The sequence below is a fragment of the Lissotriton vulgaris genome, chromosome 1_1 (assembly GCF_964263255.1).
Source record: "Lissotriton vulgaris chromosome 1_1, aLisVul1.2, whole genome shotgun sequence".
Classification (NCBI taxonomy): domain Eukaryota; kingdom Metazoa; phylum Chordata; class Amphibia; order Caudata; family Salamandridae; genus Lissotriton; species Lissotriton vulgaris.
Window position 1 is genome coordinate 168,229,141 of NC_141685.1, and position 26,739 is coordinate 168,255,879.

Below are 26,739 nucleotides of genomic sequence, written 5' to 3' on the forward strand. Positions count from 1 at the left end.
ATGAGCCCTCGCTCTTCTGAAGAGATGCCTTGTGCTCGGCCTGACTAACACACAGCTGCAGCTCTGTGACTTTCATGAATGAGCCCTCACTCTTCTGAAGAGATGCCCTGTGCTCGGCCTGACTAACACACAGCTGCAGCTCTGTGACTTTCATTAATGAGCCCTCGCTCTTCTGAAGAGATGCCCTGTGCTCGGCCTGACTAACACACAGCTGCAGCTCTGTGACTTTCATGAATGAGCCCTCACTCTTCTGAAGAGATGCCCTGTGCTCGGCCTGACTAACACACAGCTGCAGCTCTGTGACTTTCATTAATGAGCCCTCGCTCTTCTGAAGAGATGCCCTGTGCTCGGCCTGACTAACACACAGCTGCAGCTCTGTGACTTTCATTAATGAGCCCTCGCTCTACTGAAGAGATGCCCTGTGCTCGGCCTGACTAACACACAGCTGCAGCTCTGTGACTTTCATGAATGAGCCCTCACTCTTCTGAAGAGATGCCCTGTGCTCGGCCTGACTAACACACAGCTGCAGCTCTGTGACTTTCATGAATGAGCCCTCGCTCTTCTGAAGAGATGCCCTGTGCTCGGCCTGACTAACACACAGCTGCAGCTCTGTGACTTTCATTAATGAGCCCTCGCTCTTCTGAAGAGATGCCCTGTGCTCGGCCTGACTAACACACAGCTGCAGCTCTGTGACTTTCATGAATGAGCCCTCACTCTTCTGAAGAGATGCCCTGTGCTCGGCCTGACTAACACACAGCTGCAGCTCTGTGACTTTCATTAATGAGCCCTCGCTCTTCTGAAGAGATGCCCTGTGCTCGGCCTGACTAACACACAGCTGCAGCTCTGTGACTTTCATTAATAAGCCCTCGCTCTACTGAAGAGATGCCCTGTGCTCGGCCTGACTAACACACAGCTGCAGCTCTGTGACTTTCATGAATGAGCCCTCACTCTTCTGAAGGATGCCCTATGCTCGGCCTGACTAACACACAGCTGCAGCTCTGTGACTTTCATGAATGAGCCCTCGCTCTACTGAAGAGATGCGCTGTGCTCGGCCTGACTAACACACAGCTGCAGCTCTGTGACTTTCATTAATGAGCCCTCACTCTTCTGAAGGATGCCCTATGCTCGGGCTGACTAACACACAGCTGCAGCTCTGTGACTTTCATGAATGAGCCCTCGCTCTTCTGAAGAGATGCCATGTGCGCGGCCTGACTAACACACAGCTGCAGCTCTGTGACTTTCATGAATGAGCCCTCACTTTTCTGAAGAGATGCGCTGTGCTCGGCCTGACTAACACACAGCTGCAGCTCTGTGACTTTCATGAATGCGCCCTCACTCTTCTGAAGAGATGCCCTGTGCTCGGCCTGACTAACACACAGCTGCAGCTCTGTGACTTTCAGGAATGAGCCCTCACTCTTCTGAAGAGATGCCCTGTGCTCGGCCTGACTGACACACAGCTGCAGCTCTGTGACTTTCATGAATGAGCCCTCACTCTTCTGAAGAGATGCCCTGTGCTCGGCCTGACTAACACACAGCTGCAGCTCTGTGACTTTCATGAATGAGCCCTCACTCTTCTGAAGAGATGCCCTGTGCTCGGCCTGACTAACACACAGCTGCAGCTCTGTGACTTTCATTAATGAGCCCTCGCTCTTCTGAAGAGATGCCCTGTGCTCGGCCTGACTAACACTCAGCTGCAGCTCTGTGACTTTCATGAATGCGCCCTCACTCTTCTGAAGAGATGCCCTGTGCTCTGCCTGACTAACACACAGTTGCAGCTCTGTGACTTTCATTAATGAGCCCTCGCTCTTCTGAAGAGATGCCCTGTGCTCGGCCTGACTAACACACAGCTGCAGCTCTGTGACTTTCATTAATGAGCCCTCGCTCTACTGAAGAGATGCCCTGTGTTCGGCCTGACTAACACACAGCTGCAGCTCTGTGACTTTCATTAATGAGCCCTCGCTCTTCTGAAGAGATGCCCTGTGCTCGGCCTGACTAACACACAGCTGCAGCTCTGTGACTTTCATGAATGAGCCCTCACTCTTCTGAAGAGATGCCCTGTGCTCTGCCTGACTAACACACAGTTGCAGCTCTGTGACTTTCATTAATGAGCCCTCGCTCTTCTGAAGAGATGCCCTGTGCTCGGCCTGACTAACACACAGCTGCAGCTCTGTGACTTTCATTAATGAGCCCTCGCTCTACTGAAGAGATGCCCTGTGCTCGGCCTGACTAACACACAGCTGCAGCTCTGTGACTTTCATGAATGAGCCCTCACTCTTCTGAAGAGATGCCCTGTGCTCGGCCTGACTAACACACAGCTGCAGCTCTGTGACTTTCATGAATGAGCCCTCACTCTTCTGAAGAGATGCCCTGTGCTCGGCCTGACTAACACACAGCTGCAGCTCTGTGACTTTCATTAATGAGCCCTCGCTCTTCTGAAGAGATGCCCTGTGCTCGGCCTGACTAATACACAGCTGCAGCTCTGTGACTTTCATGAATGAGCCCTCACTCTTCTGAAGAGATGCCCTGTGCTCGGCCTGACTAACACACAGCTGCAGCTCTGTGACTTTCATTAATGAGACCTCGCTCTTCTGAAGAGATGCCCTGTGCTCGGCCTGACTAAGACACAGCTGCAGCTCTGTGACTTTCATTAATAAGCCCTCGCTCTACTGAAGAGATGCCCTGTGCTCGGCCTGACTAACACACAGCTGCAGCTCTGTGACTTTCATTAATGAGCCCTCACTCTTCTGAAGGATGCCCTATGCTCGGGCTGACTAACACACAGCTGCAGCTCTGTGACTTTCATGAATGAGCCCTCGCTCTACTGAAGAGATGCCCTGTGCTCGGCCTGACTAACACACAGCTGCAGCTCTGTGACTTTCATGAAGGAGCCCTCGCTCTTCTGAAGGATGCCCTGTGCTCGGCCTGACTAACACACAGCTGCAGCTCTGTGACTTTCATGAATGAGCCCTCGCTCTTCTGAAGAGATGCCCTGTGCTCGGCCTGACTGACACAGCTGCAGCTCTGTGATTTTCATGAATGAGCCCTCACTCTTCTGAAGAGATGCCCAGTGCTCGGCCTGACTAACACACAGCTGCAGCTCTGTGACTTTCATGAATGAGCCCTCGCTCTTCTGAAGAGATGCCCTGTGCTCGGCCGGACTAACACTCAGCTGCAGCTCTGTGACTTTCATGAATGAGCCCTCACTCTTCTGAAGAGATGCCCTGTGCTCGGCCTGACTAACACACAGCTGCAGCTCTGTGACTTTCATGAATGAGCCCTCACTCTTCTGAAGAGATGCCCTGTGCTCGGCCTGACTGACACACAGCTGCAGCTCTGTGACTTTCATGAATGAGCCCTCACTCTTCTGAAGAGATGCCCTGTGCTCGGCCTGACTAACACACAGCTGCAGCTCTGTGACTTTCATGAATGAGCCCTCGCTCTTCTGAAGAGATGCCCTGTGCTCGGCCTGACTAACACTCAGCTGCAGCTCTGTGACTTTCATGAATGCGCCCTCACTCTTCTGAAGAGATGCCCTGTGCTCTGCCTGACTAACACACAGTTGCAGCTCTGTGACTTTCATTAATGAGCCCTCGCTCTTCTGAAGAGATGCCCTGTGCTCGGCCTGGCTGCACACAGCTGCAGCTCTGTGACTTTCATGAATGAGCCCTCACTCTTCTGAAGAGATGCCCTGTGCTCGGCCTGACTAACACACAGCTGCAGCTCTGTGACTTTCATGAATGAGCCCTCACTCTTCTGAAGAGATGCCCTGTGCTCGGCCTGACTAACACACAGTTGCAGCTCTGTGACTTTCATGAATGAGCCCTCACTCTTCTGAAGAGATGCCCTGTGCTCGGCCTGGCTGCACACAGCTGCAGCTCTGTGACTTTCATGAATGCGCCCTCACTCTTCTGAAGAGATGCCCTGTGCTCGGCCTGACTAACACACAGCTGCAGCTCTGTGACTTTCATGAATGAGCCCTCACTCTTCTGAAGGATGCCCTGTGCTCAGCCTGACTAACACTCAGCTGCAGCTCTGTGACTTTCATGAATGAGCCCTCACTCTTCTGAAGAGATGCCCTGTGCTCGGCCTGACTAACACACAGCTGCAGCTCTGTGACTTTCATGAATGAGCCCTCGCTCTTCTGAAGAGATGCCCTGTGCTCGGCCTGACTAGCACACAGCTGCAGCTCTGTGACTTTCATGAATGAGCCCTCACTCTTCTAAAGAGATGCCCTGTGCTCGGCCTGACTGACACACAGCTGCAGCTCTGTGACTTTCATGAATGAGCCCTCACTCTTCTGAAGGATGCCCTGTGCTCGGCCTGACTGACACACAGCTGCAGCTCTGTGACTTTCATTAATGAGCCCTCACTCTTCTGGAGGGATGCCCTGTGCTCGGCCTGACTAACACACAGCTGCAGCTCTGTGACTTTCATTAATGAGCCCTCGCTCTTCTGCAGAGATGCCCTGTGCTCGGCCTGACTAACACACAGCTGCAGCTCTGTGACTTTCATGAATGAGCCCTCGCTCTTCTGAAGAGATGCCCTGTGTTTGGCCTGACTAACACACAGCTGCAGCTCTGTGACTTTCATTAATGAGCCCTCACTCTTCTGAAGAGATGCCCTGTGCTCGGCCTGGCTGCACACAGCTGCAGCTCTGTGACTTTCATGAATGAGCCCTCACTCTTCTGAAGAGATGCCCTGTGCTCGGCCTGACTAACACACAGCTGCAGCTCTGTGACTTTCATGAATGAGCCCTCACTCTTCTGAAGGATGCCTTGTGCTCGGCCTGACTAACACACAGCTGCAGCTCTGTGACTTTCATTAATGAGCCCTCACTCTTCTGGAGAGATGCCCTGTGCTCGGCCTGACTAACACACAGCTGCAGCTCTGTGCATTTCATGAATGAGCCCTCACTCTTCTGAAGAGATGCCCTGTGCTCGGCCTGACTAACACACAGCTGCAGCTCTGTGACTTTCATGAATGAGCCCTCGCTCTTCTGAAGAGATGCCCTGTGCTCAGCCTGGATATCACAGCTGCAGCTCTGTGACTTTCATTAATGAGCCCTCGCTCTTCTGAAGAGATGCCCTGTGCTCGGCCTGACTAACACACAGCTGCAGCTCTGTGACTTTCATGAATGAGCCCTCGCTCTTATGAAGGATGCCCTGTGCTCGGCCTGACTAACACACAGCTGCAGCTCTGTGACTTTCATTAATGAGCCCTCACTCTTCTGAAGAGATGCCCTGTGCTCGGCCTGACTAACACACAGCTGTAGCTCTGTGACTTTCATGAATGAGCCCTCGCTCTTCTGAAGAGATGCCCTGTGCTCAGCCTGGATATCACAGCTGCAGCTCTGTGACTTTCATTAATGAGCCCTCACTCTTCTGGAGAGATGCCCTGTGCTCGGCCTGACTAACACACAGCTGCAGCTCTGTGACTTTCATTAATGAGCCCTCGCTCTTCTGAAGAGATGCCCTCTGCTCGGCCTGACTAACACACAGCTGCAACTCTGTGACTTTCATTAATGAGCCCTCACTCTTCTGAAGAGATGCCCTGTGCTCGGCCTGACTAACACACAGCTGCAGCTCTGTGACTTTCATTAATGAGCCCTCGCTCTACTGAAGAGATGCCCTGTGCTCGGCCTGACTAACACACAGCTGCAGCTCTGTGACTTTCATTAATGAGCCCTCGCTCTTCTGAAGAGATGCCCTCTGCTCGGCCTGACTAACACACAGCTGCAACTCTGTGACTTTCATTAATGAGCCCTCACTCTTCTGAAGAGATGCCCTGTGCTCGGCCTGACTAACACTCAGCTGCAACTCTGTGACTTTCATGAATGAGCCCTCACTCTTCTGCAGAGATGCCCTGTGCTCGGCCTGGCTGCACTCAGCTGCAGCTCTGTGACTTTCATTAATGAGCCCTCACTCTTCTGAAGAGATGCCCTGTGCTCGGCCTGGCTGCTCACAGCTGCAGCTCTGTGACTTTCATTAATGAGCCCTCACTCTTCTGAAGGATGCCCTGTGCTCGGCCTGACTAACACACAGCTGCAGCTCTGTGACTTTCATGAATGAGCCCTCACTCTTCTGCAGAGATGCCCTGTGCTCGGCCTGGCTGCACTCAGCTGCAGCTCTGTGACTTTCATTAATGAGCCCTCACTCTTCTGAAGGATGCCCTGTGCTCGGCCTGACTAACACACAGCTGCAGCTCTGTGACTTTCATGAATGAGCCCTCGCTCTTCTGAAGAGATGCTCTGTGCTCGGCCTGACTAACACACAGCTGCAGCTCTGTGACTTTCATGAATGAGCCCTCGCTCTTCTGAAGAGATGCCCTGTGCTCAGCCTGGATATCACAGCTGCAGCTCTGTGACTTTCATTAATGAGCCCTCGCTGTTCTAAAGAGATGCCCTGTGCTCGGCCTGACTAACACTCAGCTGCAGCTCTGTGACTTTCTTTAATGAGCCCTCACTCTTCTGAAGAGATGCCCTGTGCTCGGCCTGACTAACACACAGCTGCAGCTCTGTGACTTTCATGAATGAGCCCTCACTCTTCTGAAGAGATGCCCTGTGCTCGGCCTGACTAACACACAGCTGCAGCTCTGTGACTTTCATGAAGGAGCCCTCACTCTTCTTAAGAGATGCCCTGTGCTCGGCCTGACTAACACACAGCTGCAGCTCTGTGACTTTCATTAATGAGCCCTCGCTCTTCCGGGGGGATGCCCTGTGCTCGGCCTGACTAACACACAGCTGCAGCTCTGTGACTTTCATTAATGAGCCCTCACTCTTCTGAAGGATGCCCTGTGCTCGGCCTGACTAACACTCAGCTGCAGCTCTGTGACTTTCATGAATGAGCCCTCGCTCTTCTAAAGAGATGCTCTGTGCTCAGCCTGACTGACACACAGCTGCAGCTCTGTGGCTTTCATGAATGAGCCCTCACTCTTCCGGGGGATGCCCTGTGCTCGGCCGGGTCATCTTACAGTGTGCAGCTTCATGACTTTAAGTTCTTATTGTTCTACCTGCGTGAGATCCAAATAAACCTTGATTTTGCTTTTGGTTCTATGTGAAGGCAACCACCTCATACGAGAATAAGGTAAGACAACACACTAGGATATTGTTCTTGATCTTATGCAACACAATTAATATCTAATCAAGAACTAAAGCCTTGATAATATAACTGCAACAAATAATTATAAGCAAACTGTGAATATGCCTAATATAAATGTGTGAAACGTTATTAAAAATAAAATAAAAAGTGATGTTAAAATACATCTGCACAGTATGTTCTCCAGTACGGTACAAACTATCGAACATGCTGTTTCGATGATATGCCTTGTCTAAGCCGGCATCATTGGGGTTGCCCTGGATTTCTCCGGCCTCTTCGTCCTGAATGGCTAATTGCAGACATTTCCCCTCTTGATCAGGTTGTGTAATTCATATACAAATGGCACCTACAACCCATTCAATTTGGATTTGTTACACGTGCTGTTATCAGCATCTGTCTTGCAACAAAACTCTTTTTTAAAAATGTCACGTCTATGAACGTCTGCCAGTGATGACATTATAAAACAGCACACAGTCTACAGAGAATGAATGTTTTCACTTATCTTTTAAAGTCATCATACATTTTAATAGACAACATGAATGCTTTATTTATTATGTGAAAGTCACTGAAGTGGCTGCTTACCCCCAAAAGTGATTTCTTATTTTAGAATTTAGAGAATAATAGTATTATTCCCACCTTCTGCTTCTCCAAGGTAAGTTTTATAAAAATACAAGCTGGCATAAAACCGCAATAGATGGCAGAAAGGCTGTGTCAGACATACTGAGCTCTGTTTGGTAAAATAAGTAACATTACATTTGGTAGTCACAACACTTTTTAATAAAGAGACAAATGAGTGAATGGCATTCAATAAGTGGTTGTTTGTATTATTTATTGTAGAAATCAACAACTATGTTCATATTTTGATTTTATCCTAGGATATTTTTTGCCAGATGTTGTTAGTAGCATGCCTAATTTGCATGTTGTGTGTCAGCTTGTGTTGGCTCGTCTTGTTCTTGTCACTCCCCTGGAATAGATCCTCTTTACCATCCGTCTGATTGGATGACTTTGATACTTTCACTGCTCACTATGAGGAACTACGCGTGTCTTTTTGGTTAAGCGTTCCATGGGAGTGCATGTGTTTTGGGTTTATGAATTTACAGGTTTTATCACTAATCCCGAAATCTAGCTGAAACGATCCTTGTTAGTCCAAGCATTGTTCATAGTGTTGCTTTTACCAGAAGTATGATCAGATATGCATGTTTGTTCATGCCCTTCTTAAGAGCACTGTTTCACTCACTGAAAAGCAACTATATTTTATTTTTTTAGTCAACCTTATCCTAGTCTTCCAATATGCTTCCTAGTATTTCATGGTTTTCCCTACATGTAGAGAAGAATAGACACTTTCATAATTCTTGAAATATATATGTGTTTCTTCTTTCCTGCAAGTCGGGTCTTCTATCCTCTACTTTTTATTATCTGGTAATGGAATGTCCCACTTAATTGTAATGTTACAATTTTCTGTAATTCGTTCCTCTCTCAATAACTGCACATGTTTGCTCCTGTGTGTATCCACAGTTGGGTAACTATAATGGCCCTTACATTCTTGCCAAATTATCACCATCTCTAGAATTATTTCAATTGTTCAATGAAGGTGTGTTTTTGCTTATGGCTGTGCAGAGCTTATAATCGACTAAAGGCTTTCATAAATTCAGTACACTTGTATGGCTTTTACCGTGGGAGTTCTCTGATGCTTCCTTAGGTTTGAGGAGTCACTGAAAGTACTGCTATACTCATTGCAATGGTAAGGTTTTTTCCGTGTGTGTTCGCTGATGACTTTACAGAATTGATAATTGACTAAAGCTCTTCACACATTCATTGCACTTGACTGACTTTTTCCCCTGTGTGAATTCGCTGATGTCTGTGTAGGACTGATGACTGACTGAAGCTCTTCCCACATTCAATGCAATGGTAAGGTTTTTCCCCAGTGTGTGTTCTCTGATGTCTGAGTAGGACTGACGATTGACAAAAGCTCTTCCCACATTCACTGCAGTAGTATGGTTTTTCCCCTGTGTGTGTTCGCTGATGTCTGAGTAGGACTGACGATTGACAAAAGCTCTTCCCACATTCACTGCACTTGAATGGTTTTACCCCTGTGTGTCGCTGATCTGTTTGAAAACATGATAACCGACTGATGCTCTTAACACACTCACTGCACCCAGAAGGCTTTTCCCCTGTGTGTGTTTGCTGACGATTCCTTAATGTTAAGGAATGTCTAAAACTACACCCACATTTATTGCAGTGGTATGGTGTTTCCCCAGTGTGTGTTCGAAGATGTCTTTGGAGGTGTGATGACTGACTGAAGCTCTTCACACATTCATTGCAATGGTATGGCTTTTCACCTGTGTGTGCTCGCTGATGCCCTTGGAGGTGTGATAACTGACTAAAGCTCTTCATACATTCATTGCAATGGTATGGTTTTTCCCCTGTGTGTGTTTGTTGATGTCTTTGGAGGTTTGATAAGTGACTAAAGATCTTTGCACATTCATTGCAATGGTATGGTTTTTCTCCTCTGTGTGTTTGTTGATGTACTAGGAAGTTTGCTAACTGATGAAAGCTCTTCATACATTCATTGCAATGGTATGGTTTTTCCCCTGTGTGTGTTCGTTGATGTCTTTCAAGGTCAGATAACTGATTACAGCTCTTCATAGATTCAGTGCAATTGAATTGTTTTTCTCCTGTGTGCGTTTGCTGAGGGCGCTTTAGTAGTGATGACAAACTAAAGCACTCGATGCATGTGTCTGATTCTTTATTCTTTGTTGGTGTCTCTGGATTGGGTATATATTTTTCTACATCACATAACTGTGTTTCCTGAAGGGTCAACATGTCTGTTAAAGCAATTGTGTTATTCTCACACTCCCTAAATGTGTGTGCTATTTTGCACATTTGGTTTCCGATTTAACAATAAAGTGCAAAGGGCACCAAATATCTGTTACACTCATAATGTGTGTAATACTTCTATGTGGGTGATAGTGCCTTTAGAATGCCTATTGGTTTTGTAAAGCTAGGGGTAAAGATTAATCTTCCTTCTGGTTTGTGCAAATTGGGACAGAGGTTTTCATTTTATTTAGCAGAACTCGACTTCCATCTAAACTTCAGTTGTCCGGCTCCACTCCGTTGTTCTTTTTTCTGCTTCCTGTGGTTTGGCCAGAAATGGTTTACAATATACATAAAAGACTGAATAGTAGTAGTCATTTTACGAAGCAAAGCACTACTGTAAGCACATCATACCAATCCCATGATCAAAGCTTGTACTGGATACTTTTTTATACAATAGGAGTTTATCAGTGGTGTTTCCTAAATCTTCCAGAGTTCTTTTCTTGGCCTTGTGACGTGGAGGCACACAGCTCAGACTTGTATATTCACTGAATTGCCCTTAACTGCTTCTTCCAAGATCTGTCAGTTAAGGTTCAGGTTCGTCTGTCTATGACTGTGCTGATATTTTTCTGAATACTGGAGCCCAGTTTTTCATTGTTCTTGCAGATTTACAGTAATATCTTCATTATCCATATTCATTTCAAGTATTCAAGGCTTGTTTTCTGTTGGATGTAAAGAGATGTATAATTACTACAAGCAAATGTATTGGAATGTGAATATACAATGTTTAAATGGTAGTAAAAGACATCTTGTCTTTACCGTTTTTTAAACTTAGTAAGGGATATTCCCCCATACGCAGATATTTAACTAGAAGTTCTGTTTAGCACAACACATCTTATTTACTTCAGAAAAGGAGGTGATTTGTCAGGGTTCACAAAGTAACACACAGGCAGGTTCTTGTGAGGTACAGTGTAGGTGCAGAGGGAGATGTTTATGAGGTACAAATAGTGTAGGTGGAGAGGTAGTTGCTTATGAGGTACAAACAGAGAATGAGTGCACAGGTAAGTTCTTGTGAGGTACAGAAGAGGTGCACAGGGAGGTGCTTATGAGGGACAAACAGAGGAGGTGTACACAGGGGGATGCTTATGAGGTACAAACAGAAGAAGAGTAGCGGCACGTGTTTATGAGGTACAAATACAGGAGGTGCACAGGCAGGTTCTTTTGAGGCACAGTGAAGGTGCACAGGTAGATGCTTATGAGGTACAAATAGAAGAGGTGCACAGGTAGGTGCTCATGAGGGACAAATAGAGGAGGTGCACAGGCAGATGTATGTTCCTTTCTGGGTCTGCTTCCCTCTGCACTGGGCGGAGTATTGGTTTTCAATTATCCCTCTTCCTGCGGCCTCACATAGGCGCTTGCTGAGTGGGTGTTACCACTTGCCCATTCACCTGAGAGCAGCAAAGCCCCATAAACACCAACATCTGGATACTGCCTGCCTCAAGGGGGTGATCCAGGTGAGAGCCCAGGTGTCTGACAAAATAAGTTTCGGAGACAAAAGCATCCTAAAAATCACTCCGGTTCTCAGGGCGTTCCCACCAGAGATCTGAGGGATATTTTGCCATCAGTCCATAATATCAAGTTCTGACTCCTTTATCAACCCCACTGGTTCTACACCTGCCTCTTGGACAGGTAACTCCTACACAGATGTGACAGATATCCCATCTGCTCACCTTATTACAACCGCCACAGGATAGCATGCACTTGCAATAAGACGGACGGGATATCTGTCATGATTTTGTGTCCTAGTAACCCGCCTGCCAAACTCTAAATCAGGCCCATGGTGGACCGTGTGTCCGATGTCTTTTTAGTGTCAGAAAGTTAAAGACAGTATCCTCTCAGTGCAGCTGTGAGTTGGAGTTATAATGCCACCACTGTTGTGTTTCTGTTTGCTTCTTTGCTCAGCTCCTGTCACCGATGCTCATGAACTGTCAAGAGTCGATGTTGCTTCTGTTTCACTCTGATGTTTCCAGTGACTGAAGCTCTTTACTCGATTGATTTTTTTAAATGTTGTTCCCAATGGGCACCATCAGCGAGTAGGGCTGGCTGCAAGCATGGGAGGCTTGAATGAGATCCAGAGAGCCATGATAAGGCGCCCGATTTAGTCTTCTGTAATCAAGCGTTCCAACCAGTTCTGGGAAACGCAGTCTTTTTGTGACTGCATTTAACTCGGCTGGCGTAAGAATAAGGCAAGGAAAGTAATGCATAATGTGCTGCTCTCTGCATGTAATACAGGGGTCACTTTCAGACACTTTGCACTGAGGAAACTCTAAACTCTGAGCATGCTAACAACATACCTCCTGGAAAATGTATATTGGGATGAGAACATAATCAGAGGGCAGAAAAGAAAGGAGTGAGAAGAGAAAATGCAGAAGGGAGGAAAAGAGGAAAATAGCCCCGCCTAGCGCTGGAATGCCCGGGGGTAGCCAGGCTCTCTACGAGTGCTTAATTATTATAAGCAAGGGGTCAGCCTTAGAAAAAGATGAAATGAAGAACTTCGTTTAGAGTCCTTCTTGAACTCTAATTTCATCACTTTCAGGGAGAGAGCGGGTCTGATATGAGCTGGTAGTGGGTACCAAATATTCATTGTATTTCCAGACGAGGGTCTAATGTCCGTAGATGTCTGTCATATGAGGCGACTTGACATAAAGACCCACTTTCTAGAGTTCTGTTCTTGCTCGATAGCCCGGGCCTTCACTTAAATGCATCAGATTCTATCACTGCATTGAAAGGCATTTTTTAAAAGTGATCGTTCTCAATTATGAATTTAGAAAAAACTTCATGCCTTCCCTACCCTGACAATAATACCATTATCAAATCAAGAGTGTAGACAGTTGTCTTGTGCACCATCTATGTGACCTGTGTTGTTATTATACATGAAAAAATATATATTTATTAAATCAAACAAAGATGTTTTGTACAGTGTTCATCCTGAACTCATGAATTTCAAGTTGCTCTGATATGTGGGATAATGAAGTAAAAGGAGCAAAAGTGAAATAGGACAATTTGGTCAAGCAGGAAAGCCAAGATTGATCCCATGTTTTCTAATTTCAGACTGACAAATTAGTAAATAGATGGGTATGTCTTTAGCTCTCTCATTTTACATCACAGGTTAATGCTATGTCTTTGGTACTTGGGGCATAATGTTTAGGTGTGGGTGATAGACAAAAGGCTCAGTTTGTTTTCGCCTGAGGATCCAAGCCCACCTCAATCACATGCTGGCAATTAAGCAGAGAAAGGTGTTGTTTAAGGATTCATAACTTTCTCACTAAACCATATTTTAATGAGTGGACTATGAAACTGGGTGTTCTCTCCTTAGAGGCAAAATGTCACAAAAGTGGCAGAATCCATGCTGAATGGAACAGTGCAGCTCTCTTTAGTGCAAAGAATGGATCAAACATGCACAGTTGCTAATGTAACTGGATCACAAAACACATTGATGGTAATAGAGGCAACATTAAAAGGCGAAAGCCCCCTGGTGGTTTCCTTTCTAGGTATACATATACGTTTATCAAAGATACAGTGCCCATGTAAACCATTCCAGGAGTGTTAGTAAGCACACACCTAGTAATAAAAGATAGCTTTGATAAATTCAGAGCAGCTTACGAAGGGTTAGCTTTAAGCATGGGCGAATTTTGTGAATCTCGCGTTCGCGAATTTTGCGGATTTGCGAACTCCCAATCCGCAAAAATCCGCGAATTCTCGCGAATTTGCGGATTTTTTTTTGTGTTCGCGCGGGTTTTTGCCAGTTCGCGAGGGTTTTGTACAATTTCGCAAACGCGAACTTACCTGTCGGGTCGCAAGTTTTGCGAACTTGTTGTTTCTACGTGTCCAGCCTGTTTGGGACACTCTTCTTCATCACTGCCACCCTCTGTCACCACTGCCACTCTCTGACTACTCATGCCACCCTCTGGCCCACCCATGCCACCCTCTGTTTCATCACAGCACCCTCTGGTTGTCCAGTGTACATTATTGTGGCAAAGCAAAGCACACCTTCCCTGCCTCAAGTGACCTGAATTAATTTGGGGCTGATTAATGTGTCACAGAATATTTTTTTAGCTGGCACCTGCTTCCTTAGTGCTTCCTGATTAGTGATCTTTTGCACTTGCTAAGTGCTTTCATTGTTGCAAAATTAGTTACAACACCTGCCCTGCTCCAACTGACAATAATGAATTAGGGGCTGATTAATGTGTCACTGTTGGATTTGAACTTCCAGCCTGGCTCCTGCTTGTCTCCCTTAGCTGTAATTCAGGACCTTTGTGGCATATGTGTAACTATTCTGAGGGTCAGAGCAGGGTCACATAATAGTTGCAACTGGCAACTGAACTCTGGAGGGGCCCCTCAGGAAGCACTACAGGAAATGGCTACTAATGATGAGCCTGAACTTTTGAACCTGGTAAGTAGTTTCAGTTTTGCTAAGATCGTATTTCTGCAATTTTGCACTTATTCGCGGGGCGCGAAGTTGAACTGGGAAGCCGCGAACTCACGCGAACAGTGCGAGCAAGCCATAAAATCTACTTAGTTAGCTTGTGCACATTCTGAAATCAGTACTACAGTGCCACAGAAATGATAGTGGTGGCCATGTTTACTTACAAATGCCAAAAAACTACTCTTCCGTAGTAAGTCCAGCACCTACTCCCATCACGATATCCAGTTTCCAGCATCTAGACACTTTTGGGTATTAGCTTGTGCTTTATAAATAAATCAATATGCCTTGGGTGTCATTTCCTTATCCATTTTGGCCCACTGCCAGCAGCCAAGTAGAATAACTACATATTGGGCTTCATTCTTGCTCTTGATTTCTATGGGTGTGGCAGCACAAGACTGCCCGTGTTGGAGCAGTCATAAAATACTTGCAGTGCATGGTAGAAATGAAAGCAGTTCATACCTTTCATTCAGATGATGGTTTTGCTTTCTCCGTTAAGGAATTTATAAATGCTATATCTGCTTTAGGAGTAATTTCCATCTGGATTGTGGTAAAGTGAGCCAATTGTAGCAAGACTCGATAGCTAGCGCCCTGTATTCATGATTGTCGTGGTTTCATAGACTTTATCAGGTTCAGTGAGAATAAAATAATTTGCCTAGAGTAATACACCTGCAAACTTTTGTTTGACTTATCTATGTTTGTTCCTGACCTCGCTCTCCCTAGAAAACAAGTTGAGTTTACATCTGATTTGGAAGACAACATTAACATTTTGCAGAGACTGCAATCACTCGAACAAATGCAAGAAATTAAACACGAGCTTACCAACATCAAAAATATCAAAGATAAAAGCAATGCTGCTGATGGGTAACTCTCAAAATTGGTAAACCTAGTGCAAGAATGGATTCCAAACAAAGAGACATTTGGACTATCCTATAGGCCATCTAAGCCAGTCCTTGAAGCAAAGACAACGAGGAAGGTGTTAATCAATCCCTTAAAAGAAATACTATGTGGCTATTTCTGTTCTGGGACCCATTATTGAATACATTGTTACAAGTAATGCTCATTTCTATTTAGGAAAGTCAACTTTAGAAAAACTAAGCAATTTGCTGATTATAAACTTATTCCATCCTTTATTTAGAACTACGAGGAAAATCCTGGTGGTCCCAAAACACAAAAGCAAAAAAAAGCAAAGATAATATGTCTGTCCTTGGCAGGCTGGGCTGCGATGGTTAGAATGTTGTTATTATTTCAATCATGTTCCAAAAACTAAAAATAAAAAAAAGAACATTTGCCTCTAGCTAACCCTGGCCACCATATAAAACACGTATCATTAAAGACAAGCTCAGAACTAATGATACAAATCAAAATTTTCCTTGGACCCTGAGAGGCACTTCGTTAGCAACAGATGGCTGTAGATGCACAACTTTACATTTATTGTACTGTTCATGTACTGAATAATTTCAGGAAAATTACAAAGATGCATCCATGGATTGTAAAAAGCAAAGCTCTGATACAATTTGTAATTTATCTAATCGGACCTGTAGCTTTCTTTTCTGGAGGCTTTTAATCCTTGACACAAAGGATTTTGGGCTGTTGTGATCCAGGTCCAGTTTTATTATCCAACTGCCTAACACTCCTTGCTTTGAGGACCTCATGTTTAAAAATAAAGGTACACTTGGAGAATGACTATTAGATGGTAGAGGGGTTTCCTTTCAGAGCTCCAAAGAAAATGATGCCTAATGAGACCTGTTAGAACCGCGCAGCGAACCCTAAAAAGAGCAAATGCCTTCCATCAGCCAGGCTAGCTTGAATCCAGTGGCAAAGGGAGCAAGGGACCCACGTCTGGGCATACCCTGCCACACTTATGGCAAACAAAGCAAACACAAAGAGATGATGAACGGAGCGCTAAAACTTTTCAGACACTCACCCCGAGTCACAGATCTGGGTTGAATCCATCAGTAGGCAGGGTATGCTCAGACGTGGGTCCCTTGCTCACTTTGCCACTGGATTCAAGCAAGCCTGGCTGATGAGGGATGTCAGCCCGAAACCTGTCCCAGGATGCTTGTACCCGGTCCAGGGAGGACCTGGCTTGGCAGTTCGATCTGGACTGTTCCCATGAGGCACAGGGTCAAGGCTAATTTGCATATCGCTGGGTCTGAACTGAGGTGACGAACTGATTGATTCAACCCAGATCTGTGATTGGAGGTGAGTGTCTGAAAAGTTTCAGCGCTCCGTCCATCATCTCCTTGTCTTTGCTCCGTTAGGGGTACGAAGGTGTTTAAAAATGTCAACAACTTTACCAAAAGAAAAACGTCCATACATGTGCTGCTAAAGGGAAACCGAAACAAGCACCCAGAATGATTGCAATGAATTTCTTCCCATTACACTTACTGCGCTTTCAAGAGGAAAGTCACAGACAGCGCATGATACTCAGCACTTGCGAGAACCATAACTTAGGCAGCTGCCTCTTAGCAACTAACCAAAAACTAACACAAGCAGCTAACAGCTTGTGCAGAGGTGAGGAGCAAAGTGAAGCTGGGAAGGAGATGAGGAGAGCATGGTATGGAGGAAGCAAGCATGAGCAGTGTAGGATCTTGGAGAGGCAGAGAAGGAAAAACATGAAGAGCGGGTAGAGGGCATCCGGCTATCACATCAGATCTAAACACAAAGGACGCACTACAGTAACAAGCATTGAAAATGCAATAGGACTCGCCTTTGATTAAGTTAAAGCCATTTGCTTTGCTAATGATATTGTACAGCAAAGCAAATGGCTTTAACTTGAAAAAAGGCGAGACCTGTTGCATTTTTAATGCTTGTTACCGGCTGCTGTAAAGACTAGAAGGGCTGCCACTACAATGGTAGCTTAGTAAGACACAGTTAACTTATAGTCCATGGATAAGTGTATAGATTACTTTATGTATTTAACGCTTTGTGAATTGATGGCTGTCTTTGGCTCACCAGCTAACCCATCAATATAGCACACTCCTTTTATGTAAAAGGGTGTATATCGGAATTTATTTCAAATGTCAATGATATCTGGGTGTGTCATACTGTATAGGGTTTTTAAGAAGGTTTTATAGAACGTTTGTAAATTTGAATTGGAATTAATTGTTGTAAATTTGGTTTTATATTTTTTTTATTGTTTAAGAAATTGCGTGGTTACTCAACTATTGTAAAGACACAAGGAATGAAATGGTATGCACTTTTATGCATTTTTAATGTGAAATAAAGTTTGATTTTGATTTGACTGTGTCTGATTGTATATGAAGATGTGTTATTAGAGGCAGAGTAAATGAGTGACGGTGTCTGATTCGAATCAATAAAGTAAGCCTACTGGCTCTAAAATGAAGATAAACAGGGCCATGCATGCAGTTGTCTGTTTCAGAGGAGCGATTGCTCTGTTAAGACACCATTTTACCCTAGGTTATCAAGTTGTCACCAGTAGGACATCAGGGGACAGTGATACTGATATCTAATAACAGGTGGGACGTGAGGCAGGGTCATGCCTCATGCGTCCAATATCAAGATGAGCAGAGAAGCCAACCCCACGCTACCCAACCACTGAATGTGGCTCCGAAAAACAGCTGAGTTTCGACAGTTGCAGCACTTTAATGGGTGTCAAGCCCTTATCCCCCTAGATAAACATGCCTGTGTCCCGGACGCCGAACTGCTGGTTAACATACCTGAAGAATCAGAAATATAATATTGTTGATTTTGGCGACCAACAGAGTAAACACAAAAGCAAACAAAAACAGGCACAGGTTCTCCCATATCAACCACACAAACTAAAGTTATACCTCGCATCCTTTGGCATTTAAGATTGCCTTATCAACTTACATACAAAGTCAGCAGCAAATTTAAGAGGTTCACGAGTACAGTAAAAAAGGCAATGGTTTCTGCAAACAAACAAGAGGTGCACCTACAAGGCACATGCTTTCCCAAGTCATGAAGGAGTATTGATCTGCTCTTCACCAATCGACTTACGGTATCTCTGCGGCAGTCATTATGATAGATCATGGGACGGCCACCGTCCCTGCTGGCTCCAACCAGGCTGTCCTAGTGGGCACCAAATCCAGACAGACCGAAGTCATGCAGACAGAAGGCAATGGGAAGAATGACGTCAGCAACAGGCATCAAAGGGTGTCAAGACGATGAGCCTCTTAGAGAAGGACTCAGAGGTGTCAAGACGATGAGCCTCACAGAGAAGGACTCAGAGGTGTCAAGACAATGAGCCTCACAGAGAAGGACTCAGTGGTGTCAAGACGATGAGCCTTAGAGAGAAAGACTCAGTGGTGTCAAGATGATGAACCTTATAGAGAAGGACTCAGTGGTGTCAAGACGATGAGCCTTATAGAGAAGGACTCAGTGGTGTCAAGACGATGAGCCTTACAGAGAAGGACTCAGTGGTGTCAAGAAGAAGAGCCTTATAGAGAAGGACTCATTGGTGTCAACACGATGAGCCTTATGGAGAAGGACCTAGTAGTGTCAAGACGATGAGCCTTAGAGAGAAGGACTTAGTGGTATCAAGATGATAAGCCTTATAGAGAAGGACTCAGTGGTGTCAAGACGATGAGCCATACAGAGAAGGACTCAGTGGTGTCAAGACGATGAGCCTTATAGAGAAGGACATAGTGGTGTCAAGTCAATGAGCCTTATAGAGAAGGACTCAGTGGTTTCAAGACGATGAGCCTCACAGAGAAGGACTCAGTGGTGTCAAGACGATGAGCCTTATAGAGAAGGACCTAGTGGTGTCAAGACGATGAGCCTTAGAGAGAAGGACTCAGTGGTGTCAAGACGATGAGCCTCACAGAGAAGGACTCAGAGGTGTCAAGACAATGACCAGAGGTGTCAAGACAATGAGCCTCACAGAGAAGGACTCAGAGGTGTCAAGACAATGAGCCTTACAGAGAAGGACTCAGTGGTGTCAAGACGATGAGCCTTACAGAGAAGGACTCAGTGGTGTCAAGATGATGAGCCTTATGGAGAAGGACCTAGTGGTGTCAAGACGATGAGCCTTAGAGAGAAGGACTTAGTGGTGTCAAGATGATGAGCCTTATAGAGAAGGACTCAGTGGAGTCAAGACGATGAGCCATACAGAGAAGGACTCAGTGGTGTCATGACGATGAGCCTTATAGAGAAGGACTCAGTGGTGTGAAGACGATGAGCCTCATAGAGAAGGACCTAGTGGTGTCAAGGCGATGAGCCTTATAGAGAAGGACTCTGTGGTTTCAAGACGATGAGCCTTAGAGAGAAGGACTCAGTGGTGTCAAGACGATGAGTCTTATAGAGAAGGACTCAGTGGTGTCAAGACGATGAGCCTTACAGAGAAGGACTCAGTGGTGTCAAGACGATGAGCCTTGTAGAGAAGGACTCAGTGGTGTCAAGACGATGAGCCTTACAGAGAAGGACTCAATGGTGTCAAGACCGTGAGCCTTACAGAAAAGGACTCAGTGGTGTCAAGACGGTGAGCCTTACAGAAAAGGACTCAGTGGTGTCAAGACAATGAGCCTAATAGAGAAGGACTCAGTGGTGTCAAGACAATGAGCCTTATAGAGAAGGACTCAGTGGTGTCAAGACGATGAGCCTTACAGAGAAGGACTCAGTAGTGTCAAGACGATGAGCCTTGTAGAGAAGGACTCAGTGGTGTCAAGAGGATGAGCCTTACAGAGAAGGACTCAGTGGTGTCAAGACGATGAGCCTTACAGAGAAGGACTCAATGGTGTCAAGACGGTGAGCCTTACAGAAAAGGACTCAGTGGTGTCAAGACGATGAGCCTAATAGAGAAGGACTCAGTGGTGTCAAGACGATGAACCTTAGAGAAGGACTCAGTGGTGTCAAGACGGTGAGCCTTATAGAGAAGGACTCAATGGTGTCAAGACGATGAGCCTTACAGAGAAGGACTCAGTGGTGTCAAGACGGTGAGCCTTATAGAGAAGGACTCAGTGGTGTCAAGGCAATGAGCCTTACAGAGAAGGACTCAGTGGTGCCAAGACAATGAGCCTTGTAGAGAAGGACTCAGTGGTGTCAAGACGATGAGCCTTATAGAGAAGGACTCAGTGGTGTCAAGACGATGAGCCTTACAGAGAAGGACTCAGTGGTGTCAAGACGGTGAGCCTTATAGAGAAGGACTCAATGGTGTCAAGACGATGAGCCTTACAGAGAAGGACTCAGTGGTGTCAAGACGGTGAGCCTTATAGAGAAGGACTCAGTGGTGTCAAGGCAATGAGCCTTACAGAGAAGGACTCAGTGGTGCCAAGACAATGAGCCTTGTAGATAAGGACTCAGTGGTGTCAAGACGATGAGCCTTATAGAGAAGGACTCAGTGGTGTCAAGACGATGAGCCGTACAGAGAAGGACTCAGTGGTGTCAAGACGGTGAGCCTTATAGAGAAGGACTCAGTGGTGTCAAGGCAATGAGCCTTACAGAGAAGGACTCAGTGGTGCCAAGACAATGAGCCTTGTAGAGAAGGACTCAGTGGTGTCAAGACGATGAGCCTTATAGAGAAGGACTCAGTGGTGTCAAGACGATGAGCCTTATAGAATAGGACTCAGTGGTGTCAAGACGATGAGCCTTATAGAGAAGGACTCAGTGGTGTCAAGACGATGAGCCTTACAGAGAAGGACTCAGTAGTGTCAAGACGATCAGCCTTATAGAGAAGGACTCAGTGGTGTCAAGACGATGAGCCTTACAGAGAAGGACTCAGTGTTGGTCAGAGGCGGTCATCCAAGCTGGAAGTTTAGAACAGCTTTTGACCCTCAGTCCGTGGCTATGATGACTGCAGAAAGGCACTGGCAGCTGTCATAGGAAATGACATCCTTCATTAGCCTTAACTGTCACGTGTCAGTCATCAGGCATTCGAGACAAAGGCAAACTCGCTTCCAGTCCACTCCAGAGGTGTTTGTTACCAATGCGAGTGATCACAGTGTGAGCATGAGAGTAAAAGAAGACGCAGAGACAGCTCCAGATGTGGACGTCAGTCCCTGACCAGTGGAATAGCTGGAACTGTGCCAAGGCCACCTGGAAAGGAGTCCTAATACCAGTAAAGACCCCCCTTTACTGCCCGCGCAGACTGGGCTGAGACCCCTGGCACAAAGATGCCTATCCGGGACACTGTGGAAATGTTTATTTTGCTTTTGGTTGCCCGATTGGCATGGGATGTATTATTTGTAGTGGCGGCACTTTTTATTGTTCAAGGGGGGCTGAGGCGAGAGTCAGTTTTATTCATCAAACACATGCGCCATGAGCCCAATAAAAGGAAACATTGAACTGAGGCATGTGGCTCCGGCCGAACAGGTCTTATCTCTCCATTGTGCAACCCCCGCCAGAGTCCATATGTTAATGTCCCCCCACCCCCAACAATACAATGAGTCAGAGTGGGCTTTATTGCCAATCTTGCCTTCAGGCAAATGCTTTGTTGACAAAACCTCACTTGGTGCAATTTAGTGTTTGAAAAGTCATGACTGGCTCATGGCGTCACTTGGGACAGGAGCCCCTTGCAAGTTGTGCAAAGAATGCGCCACATTCAGACTATCTTGATGCAATATGCGGAGTGCTGCTCTCTTTACATTTGTGGCCAGGTTTCATGAAAGAGTCATCAGTGAGTGCAGCGCAGAGAGGGCGGTTCAACTGCACCCAGCGCACAGCTCTCATCTCAAACCAGTGAGCCCATTTAAAACTAGACTCTAGGGGCAGATTATTAAAATGCAGTTTGGGAATACTGCTTTTTGAATAATTGCCCCGATGACCTTGAAAACATATAAAACATATACAGAATAGACAGCGTATTTCAGAGGAATGCCCCTTCACCAACCCTCCTCTCCCCTGCTTTCTTTCCGGACGGTATTTTCCATAGGTCAGAGGCAAAATATTGAAAATCAGTTCCCAAGCCACCACATACCTTTTCGGAAAAGTTGTTAATTTGTATTGAACGAAAATATGTCCCTGTCTCTCTTGCAGGCCTGGGTGTGGAAAAGTTTTAACCCGTAGGGTTGGATTCTAGCAACGGTGTGAGGGAGGGCGGCCCCCAGAGCTAAGGCCCCCCTGGCTCTCAGCCAGGCCAGGGTGAAGCCAGGGCACTGCCAGCCTCCTCCAGTCGCAGCAGGACATGTCAGGCCCTGTCAGGCGCAGCAACGTAACTTCCACTGGTGCAGCAGGTGCAGTGGCACCGGGGTGCAGAGAGATCTCTCGATCCTGATGATTGATGTATTTTATAGTTCAAATAGCAGTAGGGGGAGGGGCAATTCCTTTCCCTGCACTAGGGCCCCCTCAAGGAAACTACGGTCATGGCTGCTTTAGCAAACCCCTGCAAATGAGAAGTCTGCGCTGCAGCCGAGCAAAAAAGGGAAATGGAAACAAAAATGCACATCTGGGGGGTGGCTCTCATAAAAGAGGGCTGGACTATAACAGGAAATCCCCTTGCAGAAACAACACACTGCTCGTCGGGGGTGTCTACTGTGCTACACGATTCATGGGACCAAATAGGTTTTCTGTTTAATAGCCACACCCTTGCTGCTCCCACTCTTTCTTTTCAAATCGACCCAAGATGTGCGAAGAAAGGGGAGAAAAACAAACAATAAGACGCAATCCAGCCCTTTTTCTCCCAGCGATATAAAATACGGTAGGGGGCACCCGACATTTCGGGATGCAGTGCTCGCAACGAAATTCATTTTCTTTATTTATATGTTTACTTACCTGTACTCCTCCGTAATCCATAGTTTACTACCCCCCCACCCTGCCCTCCCGCTATCCACATCACCGCCCGTCAGCTACTCCCACCACCGACCACAACTGGTCACATCACTCCTTGCAAATGCCCTCCTTGCGCCGACCAAAGTAGACAGCACCTGCGGCTGGTTCCCAAGGCTGCCCTGCCATGACGTCAGCGGGTACCCCGGAGGACCAGCCAGAATCGTCTCTCTTTCCACACGACAGTCCTTCCTCCGAACAGCTCAGATCTGCCCTTGCTGTTTGCAGACATCTTCTAAGGTGCGGGGTATCTCCTCGCAAACCTTTCTGTGAACCTTTCACAGACCCTGCTTAGAGCTTCCAGGGCTGCACGCTTCTCGTAGAGCCCTCCTCAATCTCTTACCTCTTTCGTCAAGTCGCCGTGGCGGTAGCTCAACCTCCGGCGGGATGTCCCCTGTCTGCCAGTAAAGGGCCCACCCACCACCAGACGGGCAAGCCAACTCACTTTCGCAAGCTCATTTTCTGCTCGGGGTTACGTCGCTGGTCAAACCTCTTCCCCGAAATAATAAACCCAAGGCAATTTTTCCATATCCACATCAGAGAAGTTGACACATAGGCACTTCCAAGCTAGGCGCGCTCGCTTTTCCACGAGCCAAAAGATGACACGGAAAGAAGTGTTTGACTCGCTTGTGTTTTTCCCCGACGTGCTTACATGTAAATAGTGCTTATAGAGTAATTGAATGAGGCCATGTCCCTCCGCAAGTAAACGATCGGATCCCGGTGGGCGGGGCCAAAAGGGGACAGGGTGGCAACTCTCAGTGTAATGATTGTCTCCGGTGCAATCATTACACTGTGTTTTGCATCAGCCATGACGCAAAACAACGCGCACCAATGAAAATTGGAGGCGGAGCCGCGAGATGACTTCTGCAATCGTTTCAATTCCAACAAACCCTCGTAGGACAAGAGCAGCTCATGCACTGCTCACGTAAGGCTGAGACCTAATGCTAACGTAAAAACATAAACACTGGGACTGTAGGAAACTTCCTTGTGTGCAGATGTGCTCCTTGTGAAAGACTAAATGCAGTCACTCAAAGTATCATTAACCAGTGGCTGAAGTATGCTGACCCACTGCCCCATGCTGTATGCTGTAAAGAGAGGAAGCAAAATGTGACTGACACAACAGTAGACCAATGGATGAATAGAGCTGGCGGAAAGCCCCATTAAGTAAGTGTATTATACATATCACGTTTGTAAACCAAAAATGTCTTGGCTAACGCCAGCCCTAAATATTCAAAAAGTCAACCCCCCTCCCTCGTAAAAAAAACTCCCAGGCTGTGAAAGTCACTATTTATTTAGTTTTTCAAACAATTTGATGAGCTTCTGTGTGAAACATGGAGGCCACTGAGCACATTTTCAGTACTTTCCGAGGAGCTGATGTGGCTTATCTGAGGGCTTGGATATTGCCAGGTTCTGGAGATGTCTAAATGTGGTGGATGGTTATCACCTTCGCTCCTTTGACAGTCGGCCGGCCACCAGCCACACTCTAAATGAGGGGGACAGACTTCAAATACAACCCAAAATCGGAGTCCGCGCTTTATTTTTTTAAAATTTTCTCAGCAGGATTCGTGGACACAACACGAATTCTGATGATTAAACAAAATGCTTTTTTGGGACCCCCTGAGCAGGCCTAGGGGGTCAGGGTGTTTCTACCCTGCCCCCTTCTCTTGTTTTTCATCTTTTTTGCCCCCTTTTAATTGTGACTCGGTTGCCAAGTCACAAGATGGCTGCCAACACGTCCTGGGTTGGAGTGTTGACAGCCAATCAGAGTGAAACTCGTGCCCAGGAGGGTTCGCGAATCCTCCTCGGTACTCAGTTATCGAAATTTTTATTTTTTAAATTTCTCAGCAACTACTGAACGGATTTATACCATTAAAAAAAAGCATGCTTTCTAGACCAAGACCTACCTTTTTGCCAAATTGTAATTATATCTATATATGGAAATTGTATTTATAAAGCACCTACAACCCCTTATGAGGCATTGAATTGGTGTTTTCTAGTTGCCACAACCATCCCCTCCCAAAATTAACCCACAGACTGCAGCTGTATGTTTAAGAGTGTAAACGGTAAATGCCATCACAAGTTGGTGACAAATTTCTAAATGTAATATGCCTACCACGGTTACAGAAATACACAGCACTCCTTTATAAACCACTATAATACAAGGCCCAACACTAAAGAGCATTCATGATTTTCCCAAAATGTGTTATATTAGTTGAGTATTTAGCAATACAGTCAAACAATAATTATAGTACTAAAGCATTGGCAAAATCAAATTACCACAGCGAGTATCAGGCATTACCAGGTCCCTAGATAAGATTAGATAACCACCCCAATACTGACGCCTATGAGCTACTATCCTAACACTTCACATAAAATGCACTTCAAGGAAAACTCTAATACAAGTTACAGTTAGTATGCAAGGACAGTCTCAAAGAATGATACCATGTGGGTTCCATGTTAGATTTCTTGCCACTTGACAAGTAAAGAAATGTTGAGGAGCAAATCAAGAAATGTTAGTTTACAATGCTAAGAAATGGCTGCAATGATGCATAGGAATGTCCCTTCAGCAACCATGGCCTTTGAAGTCCATGAAGCCTTCCTGTGGCACTCTCGCTGAGCACGTTCTAGATCCCTTCCCTAAAGGGACATTTCTCAGGACTCTGAAAAGTACTGCTTCATTTTTAACCGCTTCAATAACTCTGCGGGCATATGCGCCTAGATCAATGCGCATGTTGCAAAACCTGTCCCAGAGAATAGAAATCTTCAGGTGCACCAGCATTGGCATGGAAAGGTATGTCAGGGGCCATATTTAGCAAATTGTGTCCTGGCTGTTTCAAGTGCCAATGTTGAGAGGGCCTTTTCACAGATAAAAGTTAACATGGGAAGGAAAGAGTGGGCAAGAATGACCAAAGACTCACTAAACAAGTATTGAATGGTGCACTACAATAGGGTGACTTGTAGAAATGCATTTGGACCTCATATATGCGGTACATACACTGTCGATATACCATGCAGTACAGAAATAAAGTATAAATAAAAGCAAAACATTCCTTAAACACGGAAAAACACTGCTTCTGTTGTTTTTTATGACGCAAAAATGTGTAACCACCAATAACCAATGTTTTTTAAGGTGTTGAAATCACTGGAAAACACTGAAGAAAAGAACCAAAAATAGAAACTGAAAACAGGGAAACCTAATCATAGTAGACTCCTCATCAATGCATGATGAGAGAGTGACGCGACCCTATGTAGCATTGGTATACACGTACTGCTGGGTACTTGGGGAAGCTCACACATTTGGAGGTCGGGCTGAAGTCTTACTCAAACAGCAGCCACCAGGAAGAGTGACGGGCAGCGCCATCAACATCTGCGATGACAGACACCCTGCACAGAGCTGGACACACTACAGACACGCCTCATAGACACACGCAAAGACATCCCTATTCTCTTCACAAGCACACACCGACCCTGCAGACACACATCCCCCTGCAGAGGTACATTAAAAACACACACACAGCTACGTTTCTCTGCTTGACAGGCCTCCTACCTGGCAGGCTCAAGGTCAGACAATGCCTCAAGCCAGCCTATGCCACAAGAAACCAT

The 26,739-nt window shown here is 46.0% G+C and overlaps 1 pseudogene across 1 annotated transcript; it reads right to left on the reverse strand.

Annotated features, from left to right (window-relative positions):
* Window positions 1-7,581: 7,581 nt before the first annotated feature.
* LOC147738014 (uncharacterized) lies at window positions 7,582-10,624 on the reverse strand (annotated as a pseudogene). Its single transcript, XR_015307330.1, has one exon. The product of XR_015307330.1 is annotated as an uncharacterized LOC147738014 (transcript).
* Window positions 10,625-26,739: the final 16,115 nt, after the last annotated feature.